Genomic DNA, 13,474 nt, shown 5'->3' on the forward strand with positions numbered 1-13,474 from the left:
AAGATAATCTGGAAAATAAATATATTGAATTACATAATTATACAAAAATGTGTTTAATAGCATGTGGCAATATAAGAAAAAAATATTTTAAAAACTCTATATATCACAATGGGTTTCCCAGGTGGCACTAGTGGTAAAGCACCCACCTGCCAATGCAGGAGACATAAGTGATGTGGGTTTGATCACTGGGTCAGGAAGATTCCCTGGAGGAGGGCTTGGCAACTCACTCCAGTATGCGTACCTGGAGAACCCCATTGGCAGAGGAGCCTGGTGGGCTACAGTTCATAGAGTTGCAAAGAGTCAGACACAGCTGATGCAACTTAGCAGGCATGCATGCATGCAATCCATGATAAATCTAGCAGGTTAAGTTAATAAATAACCGCATTTATACCAAATAACAGTTTCTGGCAGTCTAAAGGATTCTTCCATAAAAACAGAAGAAAGAATATATATTCCAGAAGGAATATATTATAGGAAAAGTGAAATATATTTTGAGAATTACTGAAGTTCGTCTATCTTCTGAGAAGTTCTCTCAAGGATATAAAATGTGAAAGGGAATGAACGAAACAGTCCTAGGGTCAGGACAACAGAGAGCTTGATATGTATTAACTGAAAACCAAGAGAGATCAAGGGAAAAGATGACTCCTGAGAGAGCCATCTCAGTCCCTCTCAAACCAAAGCATCGAAATGGTCAGCGGTGTCCATTATAACACAGAAAATAGAATGCTGTAGGTCACAACAAAGCCCTTCCTCAGCTCTGAATGAGCCACAGCATCATGGTGGAATGGAGTTTAAACTTTATATTTGACCAAGTTTGAGTGTATGGGATGGATCTCCTTTGAGATCCGCTAAGAAACAAACTATTATTTTTCTACAGATAATTCCCACTTAAGAAGAATTTCCCAAGCAATATTTAATGGAGCAGTTTACTCTGTGCCCACTTGAGCTCCTATCTGTATTCACATCTCAATCTATTCATACTTGTCTGATTTTCCCCGATTTTCACTTTGCCTCCAAAGTCCAGGGCTCTTTCCCTTGCTCTAAGATGAAGATAACATTCAGCTTATAAGAGATTTCAGTTCATAAAGTAAAATGGGACACGACATGCTAGGCTATTACAGAACACATGCCCACTCTTTGTTCAGCTAAGAAAGAAAATTATAGATGGGTCTAGAAATGCATCATAAAAATTAGTCAACTGACTGCCTCCTGAAGTTTTAGATTAAGTAGGGTCAGGAAAATCCACTGCAGAAGGGATAGGCTACCCACTCCGGTATTCATGGGCTTCCCTGGTGGCTCAGATGGTAAAGAATCTGCCCGCAATGTGGGAGACCTGGATTTGATCCCTGGGTTGGGGAGATCCCCTGGAGGGGATAGCAACCCACTTCATTATTCTTGCCTGGAAAATCCCATGGGGTCGCAAAGAGTCAGACACAACTGAGCCACTAAGCACACCACAGCACGGCGTGCAGATTATCTAATTAACTTTTAAGAACTACTGAATCAAAAACACAAGAGTGGAAGCACAGAATGAGATGTTTTTAAAAAATGTGCTGTAACGCTTTCTGACTACTAATATTCTGCAACCACCACTGATCAAGCACGAATGCCCAACTTCTGAAGAAATGAGAAGTTATAGAGTGCTAAGCCATGTCATGAAGCCTTTTCATTCTGAATCCAAACAGCTTCAATCACTCTCTTAAGAACAGGGATTTGAAACTTTAACAAGCATGCCAGGGGATCCCAAGTTTGAGACTCAGAAGGGAAAACTCAAAAGATACACAGAACTAGTTACCAACTTCCGGAGAGAAGTTATCATCACCCAGGGAGACCAGGTTCCTGTAGGTCTCCAGCATCACGTCCCTGTAGAGGGCCCTCTGAGAAGGGGCCAGGCATTCCCACTCCTCCTGAGAAAATTTGATGGCCACATCCTTGAATGTAAATAGTCCCTGAAAGGAAAGCACATTTCGCCAAGTGGACAAGGAGCAAGCTCCAAGTCTGACAAAATTACAGAAACAAATGTGTAAGGATTGACTTGGCTGGAGCGAATGTCCTGACCGATTTGTAAGATAATTTTGAGCAAGTTACTTTTCTTAAATTTTTTTAAACTGAGGTGAAATTCATGTAACATAAAGGTAGCTATTTTAAGGTACCATTCAGTGAGTGGCACTTCGTACCCTCACAATGTTGAACAAACACTTGCCTATCTAGTTCAAAAACATTTTATCATTGTTAAAGGAAATTTACCCATTTAACAATCTCTTCCCGTTCCTCTTTGGCCCCCATCCCTGTATATCATAATGCTTACTGTCAATTATGCATTTACCTACTTGTGATATTTTCATATAAATGCAATGGTACGAAATGTGAGCTTTTCTGTGTGGCTTCTTCCACTTACAGTGGTTTTTTCAATTTATCCGTAATATGGTATCAGTACTACATTCCTAAAGTATTCCTTTTTCAGGGCTGAATAATATTTAATTTATGACTACAACACGTTTTACATATCCACTCATCCCCTGATGGCCATTTAGTTTTTACCACTTCTTTCCTAATTTTAACAGTTCTGCTGGAACTTTCATGTACAAGTATGTGTGCGAATACCTATTTTAAACTTTTTTTTTTGCCTGTACCTTGTGGTATGTGGGATCTTAAATTTTAGTTCCCCAACCAGGGACTGAACCTGTGCCCACTACAGGGAAGTGCAGACTCTTAACCACTGGACCACCAAGGAAAACCCTTTATTAATATTTTCTATTTGTTTAAACACAATTCTCCCACTTTCCTTTAGTTCTTTGTCCATGGCTCCCCGTAGCTCTTTAAGGATGTTTAAGATGGTTGATTTAAAATCTTTACTTAGAACTTGCAAATTCTGTTCTTCCTTAGAAACATCATCATTAATGCAGTAATCATGCTTAAGCTCTGGTGAAGGAAATGGCAACCTGCTCCAGTATTCTTGCCTGGAGAATCCCATGGATAGAGAAGCCTGGCAGGCTACAGGCCACCGAATCGCAAAACAGTTGAACACAACTTAGTGACGAAACAACTACAACAACAATAACATGCTTAAGCTGCTCAATCTGGAGAAATCCTTAGGCATCTGTACTGAAGCTAGCCTGCTCAAAAGCAGCCACTGTGAAATCTTTTATAACAGTAACAAATGTGAAACCCTTGTGTCTTCATGAAGAGAATGATCCAATGAGGATGTTAAAAGGAAAATCACCTCTATGTTTTCTAAAGTGAAAATAACTCCAACACGTATGGCTTGTGAAAATTTAAACCTGTAGAATAAATACCATAAGAAAAAATTTACTGAAAAATATTTTCTAAAATCACATGACAATATAAGATGCATTTTTATTAAGATTTGGGTTGAGAACAAAGAGTTGTTCCTGATGGAGACATTAAGCAATGCTGGAAGACGTGACAGAGAAAGGGACGTTTTACTTAAAGCTTCTAATCTGCATCACTACGTGGAGTTGAATCACAAGTGTATATACATGAGATGTTTAATACAAAAAAAAATAACACTATTTGTTGTGGTGACCTGTGACCTCTGATGTTATGACTAAAACATAACTGAAGGCTGAAACATGCTGAAGGCTCAGATGATGGTTAGCATTCTTTTTTATCAATATACAACACTGAATAACTATAATGGTAGAATCAGATCATGGCTCCAGGCTTTCTGATGGCAGAAGGTTCTGCTCCTATGTCTTGGCTGAATTAGAACCATTTTAATCGAAAACACCTGCTACATGAGAGTCCCTACCGGAATACCTGGGTCTTTCAGCCATGAATGTGGTATGAATGAGATACAGAGCTTTTCCTGTTAGGCAATTAAGTTCATTGCATTTTTTACAACTAATTATGTACTAAAACATGACTTCCCAGTGGCACTAGTGGTAAAGAATCCACCTGCCAATGCAGGAGACATAAGAGACTCAGGTTCAATCCCTGGATCGGGAAGATCCCCTGGAGAAGGAAATGGCAACCCACTCTGGTATTCTTGCCTGGAAGACATGGACAGAGGAGCCTGGCAGCTACAGTCCATGGGGTCGCAAAGAGTTGGACACAACTGAAGCGACTTAGCATAGCACATGTACTAAAGCACTCTCTTCTACATCCTGTTTCCATTTGGGAACTTCCCATTTTCAAGTACTGATATTTCAGAGTCAGAAACACAATGATTCACTCAACTTCAAATGCATTCAAAAGCATGTTTCCCCATATAAGTCTTCCTTTCAGACTTCTTCAGGTATTGTTGAGCATTGGAACATCACTTATCATATGTAGTCTCTTTGACCCTGGTTTATATGGAGCTGAAAGGGCTTGCAGAAGGGTTCTCTGAACAATCCTTAGTGCCCTACCTCACTGACACCACAGAGCCTACTCCTACCTCTAATCTACATCTGAGTACAAAACCTTTCACAGGAGGATCACCTAAAAGGACCATCTTCCCAAATGCCAGGTCACTAAGTCACACTGAAGAGGAAATCTACAGGGAAATGAGAGGAGATTCAGGGAAGGCCCTGTTTGTGATTAAATATTTTAGGCAGGAAACTTCATAGAGAAGTTTAACAAGTCCAATTCATGTCATTTTAGGAAAGAGTTAACAGATCAACAAAGAATATGACTTTTACCTGGGAAATGGCCATCCCTTCTCCTTTCTTTCCTCTTCCTCTGAGCTTCTTTCTCAGGTAAGATTATTCTGTGTGACAAAAAAACCCCACATCTTTTAATGTTTGGAATCAACAAACCTCCCTCCCCTGCCACAAGTATCCACACAGAAAGAAACTTCCTCTGGGGGAAAGAAGGTTCCCAGTGACTGGAGGGATCGGAGATACAGAACTCCTATCAGGAGACCAATATGTGAGTTTTCACCCCTTTCTTCAACCCTTTCTCCTGCTGGAACCCCCACTCTGCTGCAACTGCACCGTCCTTTGTCCATATGACATTCAGCCAAAGGAAACTGTCTCCCCCCAGTTCCTGGCTCCTCCCTGGGCAGCCAGCATCCAAGGACTGGCTGATACAGGATAAGATGCTCATCCATCCAACGATCTGGGTTTCCTTGGTGACTCAAGGCAGTAAAGAATCTGCCTGCAATACAGGAGACCCAGGTTCAATCCCTGGGTCAGGAAGATCCCCTGGAGAAGGAAATGGCATCCCATTCCAGCATTCTTGCCTGGAGAATCCCATGGACAGAGGAGCCTGGTGGGCTACCGTCCTTGGGGTCGCACAGTCAGACACGACTGAGCAGCTGAACAACAACAAAGTCACTTTAACTTTTTTTTTCTATTTTGTTGAAATATAATTGATGTACAACACTATGTTAGTTTTGAGTATACTACAGAGTGATTTGACATTTTCGAACATTATGAAATGATCACAATAAGTCTTAAGAAAAAGACTTCATGTTATGATACAGAGACACAAGCTAAGGGAAAAGTTATGTCTTTATCCCTGGTCCTATGCCCTCTGCCCTTAAGTTTTTCATAACTATTGGAGGACTGCAGCACATTTCAAATTCTCATTGTAACTGGCCACTTATCCCAGAAAATCACCAGATGCAAAAACAAGACCAACTTTGTAAATTACTTCTCTCAGAGGATCTCATTTGCTCAGACTCAGAAAACCGGGTCTACTTTACTTCTCCATGTTACAGGTGGTGCATGCATCTCACAGGGGAAGGGATTTACCCAGTTACTTTGAAGAAGTCTCAGTTGAGTGAGCAGAACTGAGTGTAAGTGGCAGCCTGTATAGGTTTATGTTGAAAGAGTTTGTCCTATTTGCAGATTACCTTATTTATTTCTGAGCAAGAGAGACTTCTTTTTCAGGGTTTAATGAAAGACAAACATTTAATTCCTCTACTGTAGAAAAAAACAGGACAAAAAATGCAAGCCACATCCATCCAGCCCACCCTTCAACATCTGCAGAAAAAGGATGAAGGGGACGAGCGAGGAACATCTATTCAATTCTTAGCTGGAGACTTCAGCTCAGAGCTCACTAACTTAGCAGATCTTTCAAGGGAAGAATAAAGTTGTTAAATACCAAAGTAACTGGTGAATCTAGGTTTTGAGTTTTAAAATATTATCAACATCCATAACCACAGACCTAGTGAAATACTGTAAAGTTATTTACCAGACATCAAAGAAGAGCTCCAAGTTAGAATATAAAGCACATAAACCTCATAATGTGAACAATCAAATTAAGAGGGAAAATAATCTGTAAATTTAAAGGGGAGGAAAGCAGTACCATTAACAATGGCCATTTTAGCGGGCTTCCCTGGTGGCCTAGTGTTTGGGAGTCTGCCAGCCAGTGCTGGGGATACGGGTTTAATCTATGGTCCAGGAGGATCCCACATGTCTCAGGGCACCTAAGCTGGTGCGCACAACTACTGAAACCCTGTGCTGCAACTGAAGCCCGCAAGCTCTAAAGCCTGTGCTCTGCAACAAGAAAAGCCACTGCAATGAGAAGTCCAGTGCTCCATGAGTAAGAGTAGCCCCTGCTTGCCAAAACTAGAAAGCCCTTGCAAGCAAGGAAGACCCAGCACAGCCAAAAACAAAAATAAATAAGTTAATTTTAAAAATAGTCATTAAAAAAAGAGCACCAGGTGGTGAAAGAAATTTGTCCTCCATTTCTAGGAGGAAGACCTAGAAGTGACTGAGTTAAGCCTCTACCTTCAGGTTGAATAGGGACTGCAAATAGAATTATCATCTGATTCCAACACCTGGTTTTGCAACTCTCATCTCTTCTGCATAATGTAGACAAGTCAACAAATTTTATAAAAATTAGGTTGTAGAGCCACAAATTCACTACTTCAGAACTTAACAGTCCATACCCAATCTACTCAATACTCACCTAGGTTTGGGTACCCCCCGCTTTCTCTACCACTATGTTTTTTTTTTCTCTGTATATCTCCCCGGATCCTTCTGTTTTTCTCTTCTCCTTTGCCCATTTCTGCGTTTCTTCCTCTCTTTTCTATGCATCTTTTTGTTTCCTTCTCTTTCTATTCCTCCTCCCACAGACTGGCCTCGCCCTGTTGTAATACCTGACGTTCTTGCTGCACAGTATTTCTGATGCCTCACTGGTTGCAGAAACTTCTGCCTCAGTATTCCCTTTCCGCTCTCCTTAGAGGGAGGTCAAGGATGAGCCATCCTCCAGGAGTGAGGACGTGTCAGAACGAAATCGGGCCGAGGAGGGTGAGGTCGGGCAGGGGAGCCGGGCGTCGGCTAGAAGTTTGAGAAAGGGAGTCAGAGCAAGAAAACAGAGCTGCAGGAGGTCAGCGTCTATACGGACCGAAGGCAGAAAGTTGGGGCCGATGCCTGCCTCAGAGCGATTTTAACAGGAACCGGGCCCAGACTGCCGGGACCGAGTCTTCAGGGGACGCCGCAACAGGCGAAATGAGAGGACTCAGAGCGAGAGCGACGGCCGCGTTCAGGGGTTTTAACTTACTGGGAGCCGCTCCGAAACCCCGGTCGGGGGCCGCGATGCTAGAAGAACGCATAGCGCGGTCACCAAAGAAACCAAGGCTTTCTCTTCCGAGTGTACCCGTTGTTCCGCGGAAATCACTTCCGGCTCTTCAGGGAACTGCGCGTGCTCACTGGGGCGGGACCGTGGCTTTCGGGTGGATGGAGGGGCCTCCGCCTGTGGTCCTCGGACCGGCCCCTGGGAGCTTCTGGTCTGCTCCTCTTCCCTCTGGACAGGTTTCTCTACTTTGGATTCTCCGCGCTTGTCTGCTGTCCTTTGAAGCCAGGCCTCGGTGCAGAATTAGAGATGCGCAGGCCACTTCTATTAGAAGCTGAAAGTTGAGAAACGTGGACAGAGAAACGTGGTGGGCTGCAGTCCGTGGGGTCGCACAGAGTCGGACACTACTGAGCGACTAATGCTTTCACTCCCCCCCACCCCCGCACCCACTTACGTGGAAAGGGCCAGCAGAGGAAGAAACTGGATCCTCTGAGCGGCGAGGATGCAGGAGCCCTGGACCTGGGCGGGGCTTGGCGCTGTGGGCGGGGTTGGATCCCGGAACTTGAGACCTCAGGCGGTCACACATTTTTGAACGTGAAAGTGAAGTTGCTCAGTCGTCTCCGACTCTTTGCGATCCCAAGGACTGTAGCCGGCCAGGTTCCGCTGTCCATGGGGATTCTCCAGGCAAGGATACTGGAGTGGGTTGCCATTTCCTTCTCCAGGGGATCTTCCGGACCCGGGGATCGAACCCGGGCGGCCTGCATTGCAGGCAGACTCTTTACCCTCTGAGCCACTATTTTTGACTGTCTTCCTTGCTCCTTGGGCTTTTCTGTAGTTTCCTTGTGTGGGCTTCTTCTTGCAGTGGCTTCTGTTGTTGCCAAGCCTGAGATCTAGACCTTTCTGGCTTCAGTAGTGGTGGTGCAGGGGCTTAGCTGCCCTGTGGCATGTGGAATCCTTCCTGATCAGGGATTGAACCCTTGTCCCCTGCATTGGAAGGCAGATTCTTAACCGCTGGACCACCAAGGAAGTCCCACAGCTTTTTATTTACTTAACCAAAAGCTCGAGTTTTAGAGCAGGTGATGGACACTGGTAGTGTGACAGGAAATGCAGAATTGTGCATGTGGGGAATGTGCAATTTTATGCTCACTTTCCTCCTGGGCTTCCTTTGTGGCTCAGCTGGTAAAGAATCCACCTGCAATGTAGGAGACCTGGGTTCAATCCCTGGGTTGGGAAGATCCCCTGGAGAAGGGAAAGGCTACCCACTCCAGTATTCTGGCCTGGAGAATTCCATGGACTGTATAGTCCATGAAGTGGAAAAGAGTCGAACAGAACTGAACGACTTTCACGTCACTTTCCCTCCAGAGCATAATTTAAACTTCCGTTTCCCATTCACTTGGAGGCATCAGAAACTTCAACCCTAAATATGTCATTATCCAAGGGACGCCTTTGGAGATTGTGCGCAAGGAGTAGGCTACAGTCAGGCGCTTGAGAAAGAAGCTTTAGGAAGGAATTCAACTATATATATGTATATGTATATATATGCAGTATAAATTTTTTTTTCTTTTACCTGTATCAGGCTAGTGGATTTGAAGAATAAGACCATTTTGATAGAAATTTCCACTTCCCAAATATCAACTATTAATGTTATCTTCACTGTAGTTCTGCTGCTTATTAACTTTAGCTCATGAGAAGAGTTGACTCATTGGAAAAGACTCTGATGCTGGGAGGGATTGAGGGCAGGAGGAGAAGGGGACGACTGAGGATGAGATGGCTGGATAGTATCACAGACTCGATGGACGTGAGTCTGAGTGAACTCTGGGAGATGGTGATGAACAGGGAGGCCTGGCGTGCTGCGATTCATGGGGTCGCAAAGAGTCGGACACGACTGAGCGACTGAACTGAACTGAACTTTTCTTATGCACTTTAGCATATTTCTGAATGATTTATCAGTTGAGAACAAACATATCTCCTTTGTCCAAGGCTCTGGGGCAAAACTCCAAAAACCTTTGGAATTTCCACTAACTGAACACTTTGCTGAACAGCAGAAACTGATACAACATTGTAAATCAACTACCCTTCAATTAAAAATAAAAAACACGATTGGAGTTTCCTGAATGACAGACTTGTTTTTGTTATTATGTTAATAAGGTAACTTTGAGTCGGGGTTCCATACAAAATTTTGGAATAGGAGCTTAGACCCCAGAAAAACCAACCAGGTTATGAGAGAATTGGAATATTACACAGTGGTGAAGCTCAATGAACTAGAGGTACATATGTAAGAAGAAAATCTTCTCAAAAACAATTGGGAGAAAACTCATGATACAAAATTAGATAGCATAAAGACATGTTTATAAACATTTTTCACTCACAGAAAATAATATTTAGTGTTAAAAGTATGTATGTATGTGTTAGAATTTATAACAATGCTGGGAAAGACAAAGATCAAGTTATAGTTATGTATCAGATACATATGTGATTAAATGAAAATGCAAAGTAAACAGGAAATAAATTTATCTTCCAGTCTTGTGGATGAGACCTGCCAGATCAATTCCCATGGACGCCCATGATTAGATCTCATGTGATTGCATTATACTGGATGTCAGAGGGAATGAAAAGCCCAATGAAACAAGAAGGCATTTTGAAACCAAAGCAGGGAGGTAAGGATCTTTATGTAATCAATGAATCAGTTTATTGCAGGGTGACTGACTCCAAGAGCCTGATCTAGATCAGGGTGACAGTGATACGATGAAATTTTCACAGCTGCCCTCCACACTGCCCCAGAGCCATTCTGACAACTCTACAGTTAACCTAGGCTATCTGGGTAAATGCTTGGAAGCAGAATAAATTTTCCTAAAATTTATGAATGGATTCTGTCTCTTCTAGGATCATCACATCAGGAGAGGGAACAGATAAAGCATCCATGTGTTCACGTGGGACTAATTCAGTAGCATCTCTGTTCTCCTGTTTTGACAGATGTTTACTGATGCAACTTTCATGAAAATTTTGGGTTTCGTGGTATATTGGTAGTGCTCAAAAGGTTTGTTTTGTGAACACTCCATGGCTTGTGAAACTGTGGCCTCATTTCAGATGGAATCTAAAATTTTAATCTAAAGAACGAATGCTATAAATGGTACAGTTTGCAGAATATCTCAAATATTACCCATGAAAATAAAACATTTTACATCACCAAAAACAGACCTATGTGGCATGTTTATAGAATTATGTTGTCTCTAAAACAGAGGGCTTCCCTGGTGGTAAAGAACCTGCTTGCCAATGCAGGAGAGGCAAGAGATGCGGGTTTGATCCCTGGCTTAGGGAGATCCCCTGGAAGAGAGCAGGGCAAACCATTCCAGGGTTCTTGCCTGGAGAATCCCATGGACAGAGGAGCCTGGCAGGCTACAGACCATGGGGTCACAAAGAGTGGGACTCGGCTGAAGTGACTTAGCGCACATGCATGCCCCCAAACTGTAAGGAACCTAAATGTCCAACAAATGATGGATAGATAAACGACCACCAGTCAATCTGTAAAACTGAATGGCAGTCAGCAATGAAAAATAATAAACTCTTACTCTGTGCAAAAACATGACTGAATACCAAAGGCATTATGCTCAGTGACAGAAACATACAAACGGATAGTATTCAGCCTTAGAAAGAAAGGAAATCTTGTCACATGCTACAGAATGGATGCACCTTGAGGACATTATGCTGAGCAAACTATGCCAGTCACAATAACACAAGTATCATATGATTTCACTTACTGAAATATCTATAGTGGTCAAATTCATAGTTACAGAAATAGTAGGATGGTAGTTACTGGGGAGTGAGGGGAGGGAGACCCAGAGAGTAATTTAATGGGTACAGAGTTTCAATTTTTCAAGGTGAAGAAAGTTCTAGAGCTCTGTTGCCTAACAATGTGGATATATTTGAGCTCTGTGAATGTGTGTGCGTGTCTCTGTGTTACTATTTTTTTTATTACCATTATACTTAGTTAACTTCCATCACCATGGTGGTGGTTTAGTTGCTAAGTTGTATCTGACTCTTGCAGTCCCCAGGCTTCTCTGTCCATGGGATTTCCCAGGCAAGAATACTTGAGTAGGTTGCCATTTCCTTCTCCCAAAACATTACTGTTTACTTTGTCACTAAGTGATATGGAAATAAGACGACAAAGGCTAAAATAGATTTCTGAAACTTTAATTTCATTTTTGTTACATAAAAATTATATACATTTATATGCTGAGACTATATGATCCCAGTGTAAAATGCAAATCAAAACTATACAGAATTAAATACAATAATATATAAAGCCAACAACAATATATATATGAGATTTAATATCCTTTATGAAACCATGGCAAATTGAAATCTATGAAGTAGGAGAAATCCAAAAGTAGGTACATAATAAAAAATACACAAGGTCAAGAAACCTTTTCATATATCTTGACTTAGGTTTTATCTAAATTAAACAAAAATGTGGTGGCATTACCATCTTTCATCAACCTGAAAACTATAAACATTTCCCAAGACAGATTCTTATTAAAGCTTTGTGAATATCTGCCTCCATGGCCTGGAGGTGAATGAGGAAAGATCTAGTGCTTTTCAGACAAAAAAAAAAAAGGGTATGAATATGTTTTCAGTTCTACACTTCAAAGTGTACAAATACATGTGAATTACATCCTGATATTTGCTCTCATAAAAGACTGCCAGTGTGGTACATGCACCTCAGCTTTAGCCCCCCAGAGAGGCAAGGGGCCTGGGAGTCAGCGGGGTAGGGTGGGGGAGCAGGGGGAGAGGGGCGAGTAGGTAGGCGGGAAGGGTGGTGGTTATTAATACACCAACTTGGTTTTTCCAAGATACTCAAAGTGCATGCATTGTCTAGCATGAATTTTAAACTCTGTAATCTGAGTCCTCAAGGAAACCCAGATTTCACCATTCTGAGTCCATTTCTCAAGTTCCTTTCCTGTCACCACCCCGGGTTTGTGACGAACAATCGGCCCTGCCGGTCATTTTGGAGAATCTAGGGGGTTTCAAGGCTTGGCTCTCACTGTCAGAGCTGTGGTCTCTGCTGAGCAGGCTTGGGTCCCCCTGGCTCAAATCAAGCTTCTTCCGACTCTCTGACGTCTAGGGAAGAGGTGGACTGGCCTCGGAGCTTGGCCCTTTTTCTCCATCCTTGGTTAGCCCCGGAGTACCCTGCGCTGGGGCCGGAGAGAGCCAGCCCTCGGCGGGGAAGGCATAGGCCGCCTGGTTGGCCAAGGCGTACGTGGTCTGCGCTGCGGCCCACAGAGGGCCCCGGAGCTGGGCCAGCCGCTGCCAGCACTGCGGGGAATATTCCGGCTGCTTGTGCATGTGGACTATGCTCTGATAAATGGCCTCGGACATATAGCGCAGGGAGGTCACGAGGCTTTTTCGGAGTGGAGGCACCTGGTCTTCGGGGGACCTGGATCTGGGCTGCTGGCTGCGCCCTGAGCAGGGTCTTCTGGAGCGAGGAGCCCGGGTCTTTTCGCTGGAGCTGCTGCGGCCAGACTCAAGCACCTTCCGTTTCTTGTTTTCCGAAGTCACACTGGGTTCATCTGGAGAGGCCCCTACGGACAAAGCATACGGGTGAGAGACCTGCCACATCAATTCCCAAGGACCCCCTATCCCAGGGATCTCACCACACGCCTTCAGGTACACCCCACCTCTCCTGCGCCACACCCTCAGCTCTAGAAGGAGGTGATGCTGTGCCCATCTTGGGCGCTCAAATGCTCCAGGGACCCCAGAGTTTCTAAACGCCTTCAGCCGTTGGACAACCACGCACTGGACAGGTCACCTGTTTTCTCTTCACACACCTCGAGACCCAAAAGCAAGATCCTACCTGTTCTATCGCAGGTGCGGTCCCTGGAATCCATCTTCCGCTTTCTGGAACTCTCGGAACTGGAACCGCGTTCTGAATCTGTGGATCAGGTGAGAGTTTTGAGTGACTGCTTGCCACCCGTGCCTTGACAACCTAGCTGATCCCCGACACACAGGA

At 43.6% G+C, this 13,474-nt stretch overlaps 1 protein-coding gene across 1 annotated transcript in view; it reads right to left on the minus strand.

The window, feature by feature from the left end:
• The window catches only part of LOC128064064 (uncharacterized), a 425,534-nt gene that overhangs the window by 182,652 nt on the left and 229,408 nt on the right, over window positions 1-13,474 (minus strand).

The sequence above is a fragment of the Budorcas taxicolor genome, chromosome 18, assembly GCF_023091745.1.
Source record: "Budorcas taxicolor isolate Tak-1 chromosome 18, Takin1.1, whole genome shotgun sequence".
NCBI classification, from domain to species: Eukaryota; Metazoa; Chordata; class Mammalia; order Artiodactyla; family Bovidae; genus Budorcas; species Budorcas taxicolor.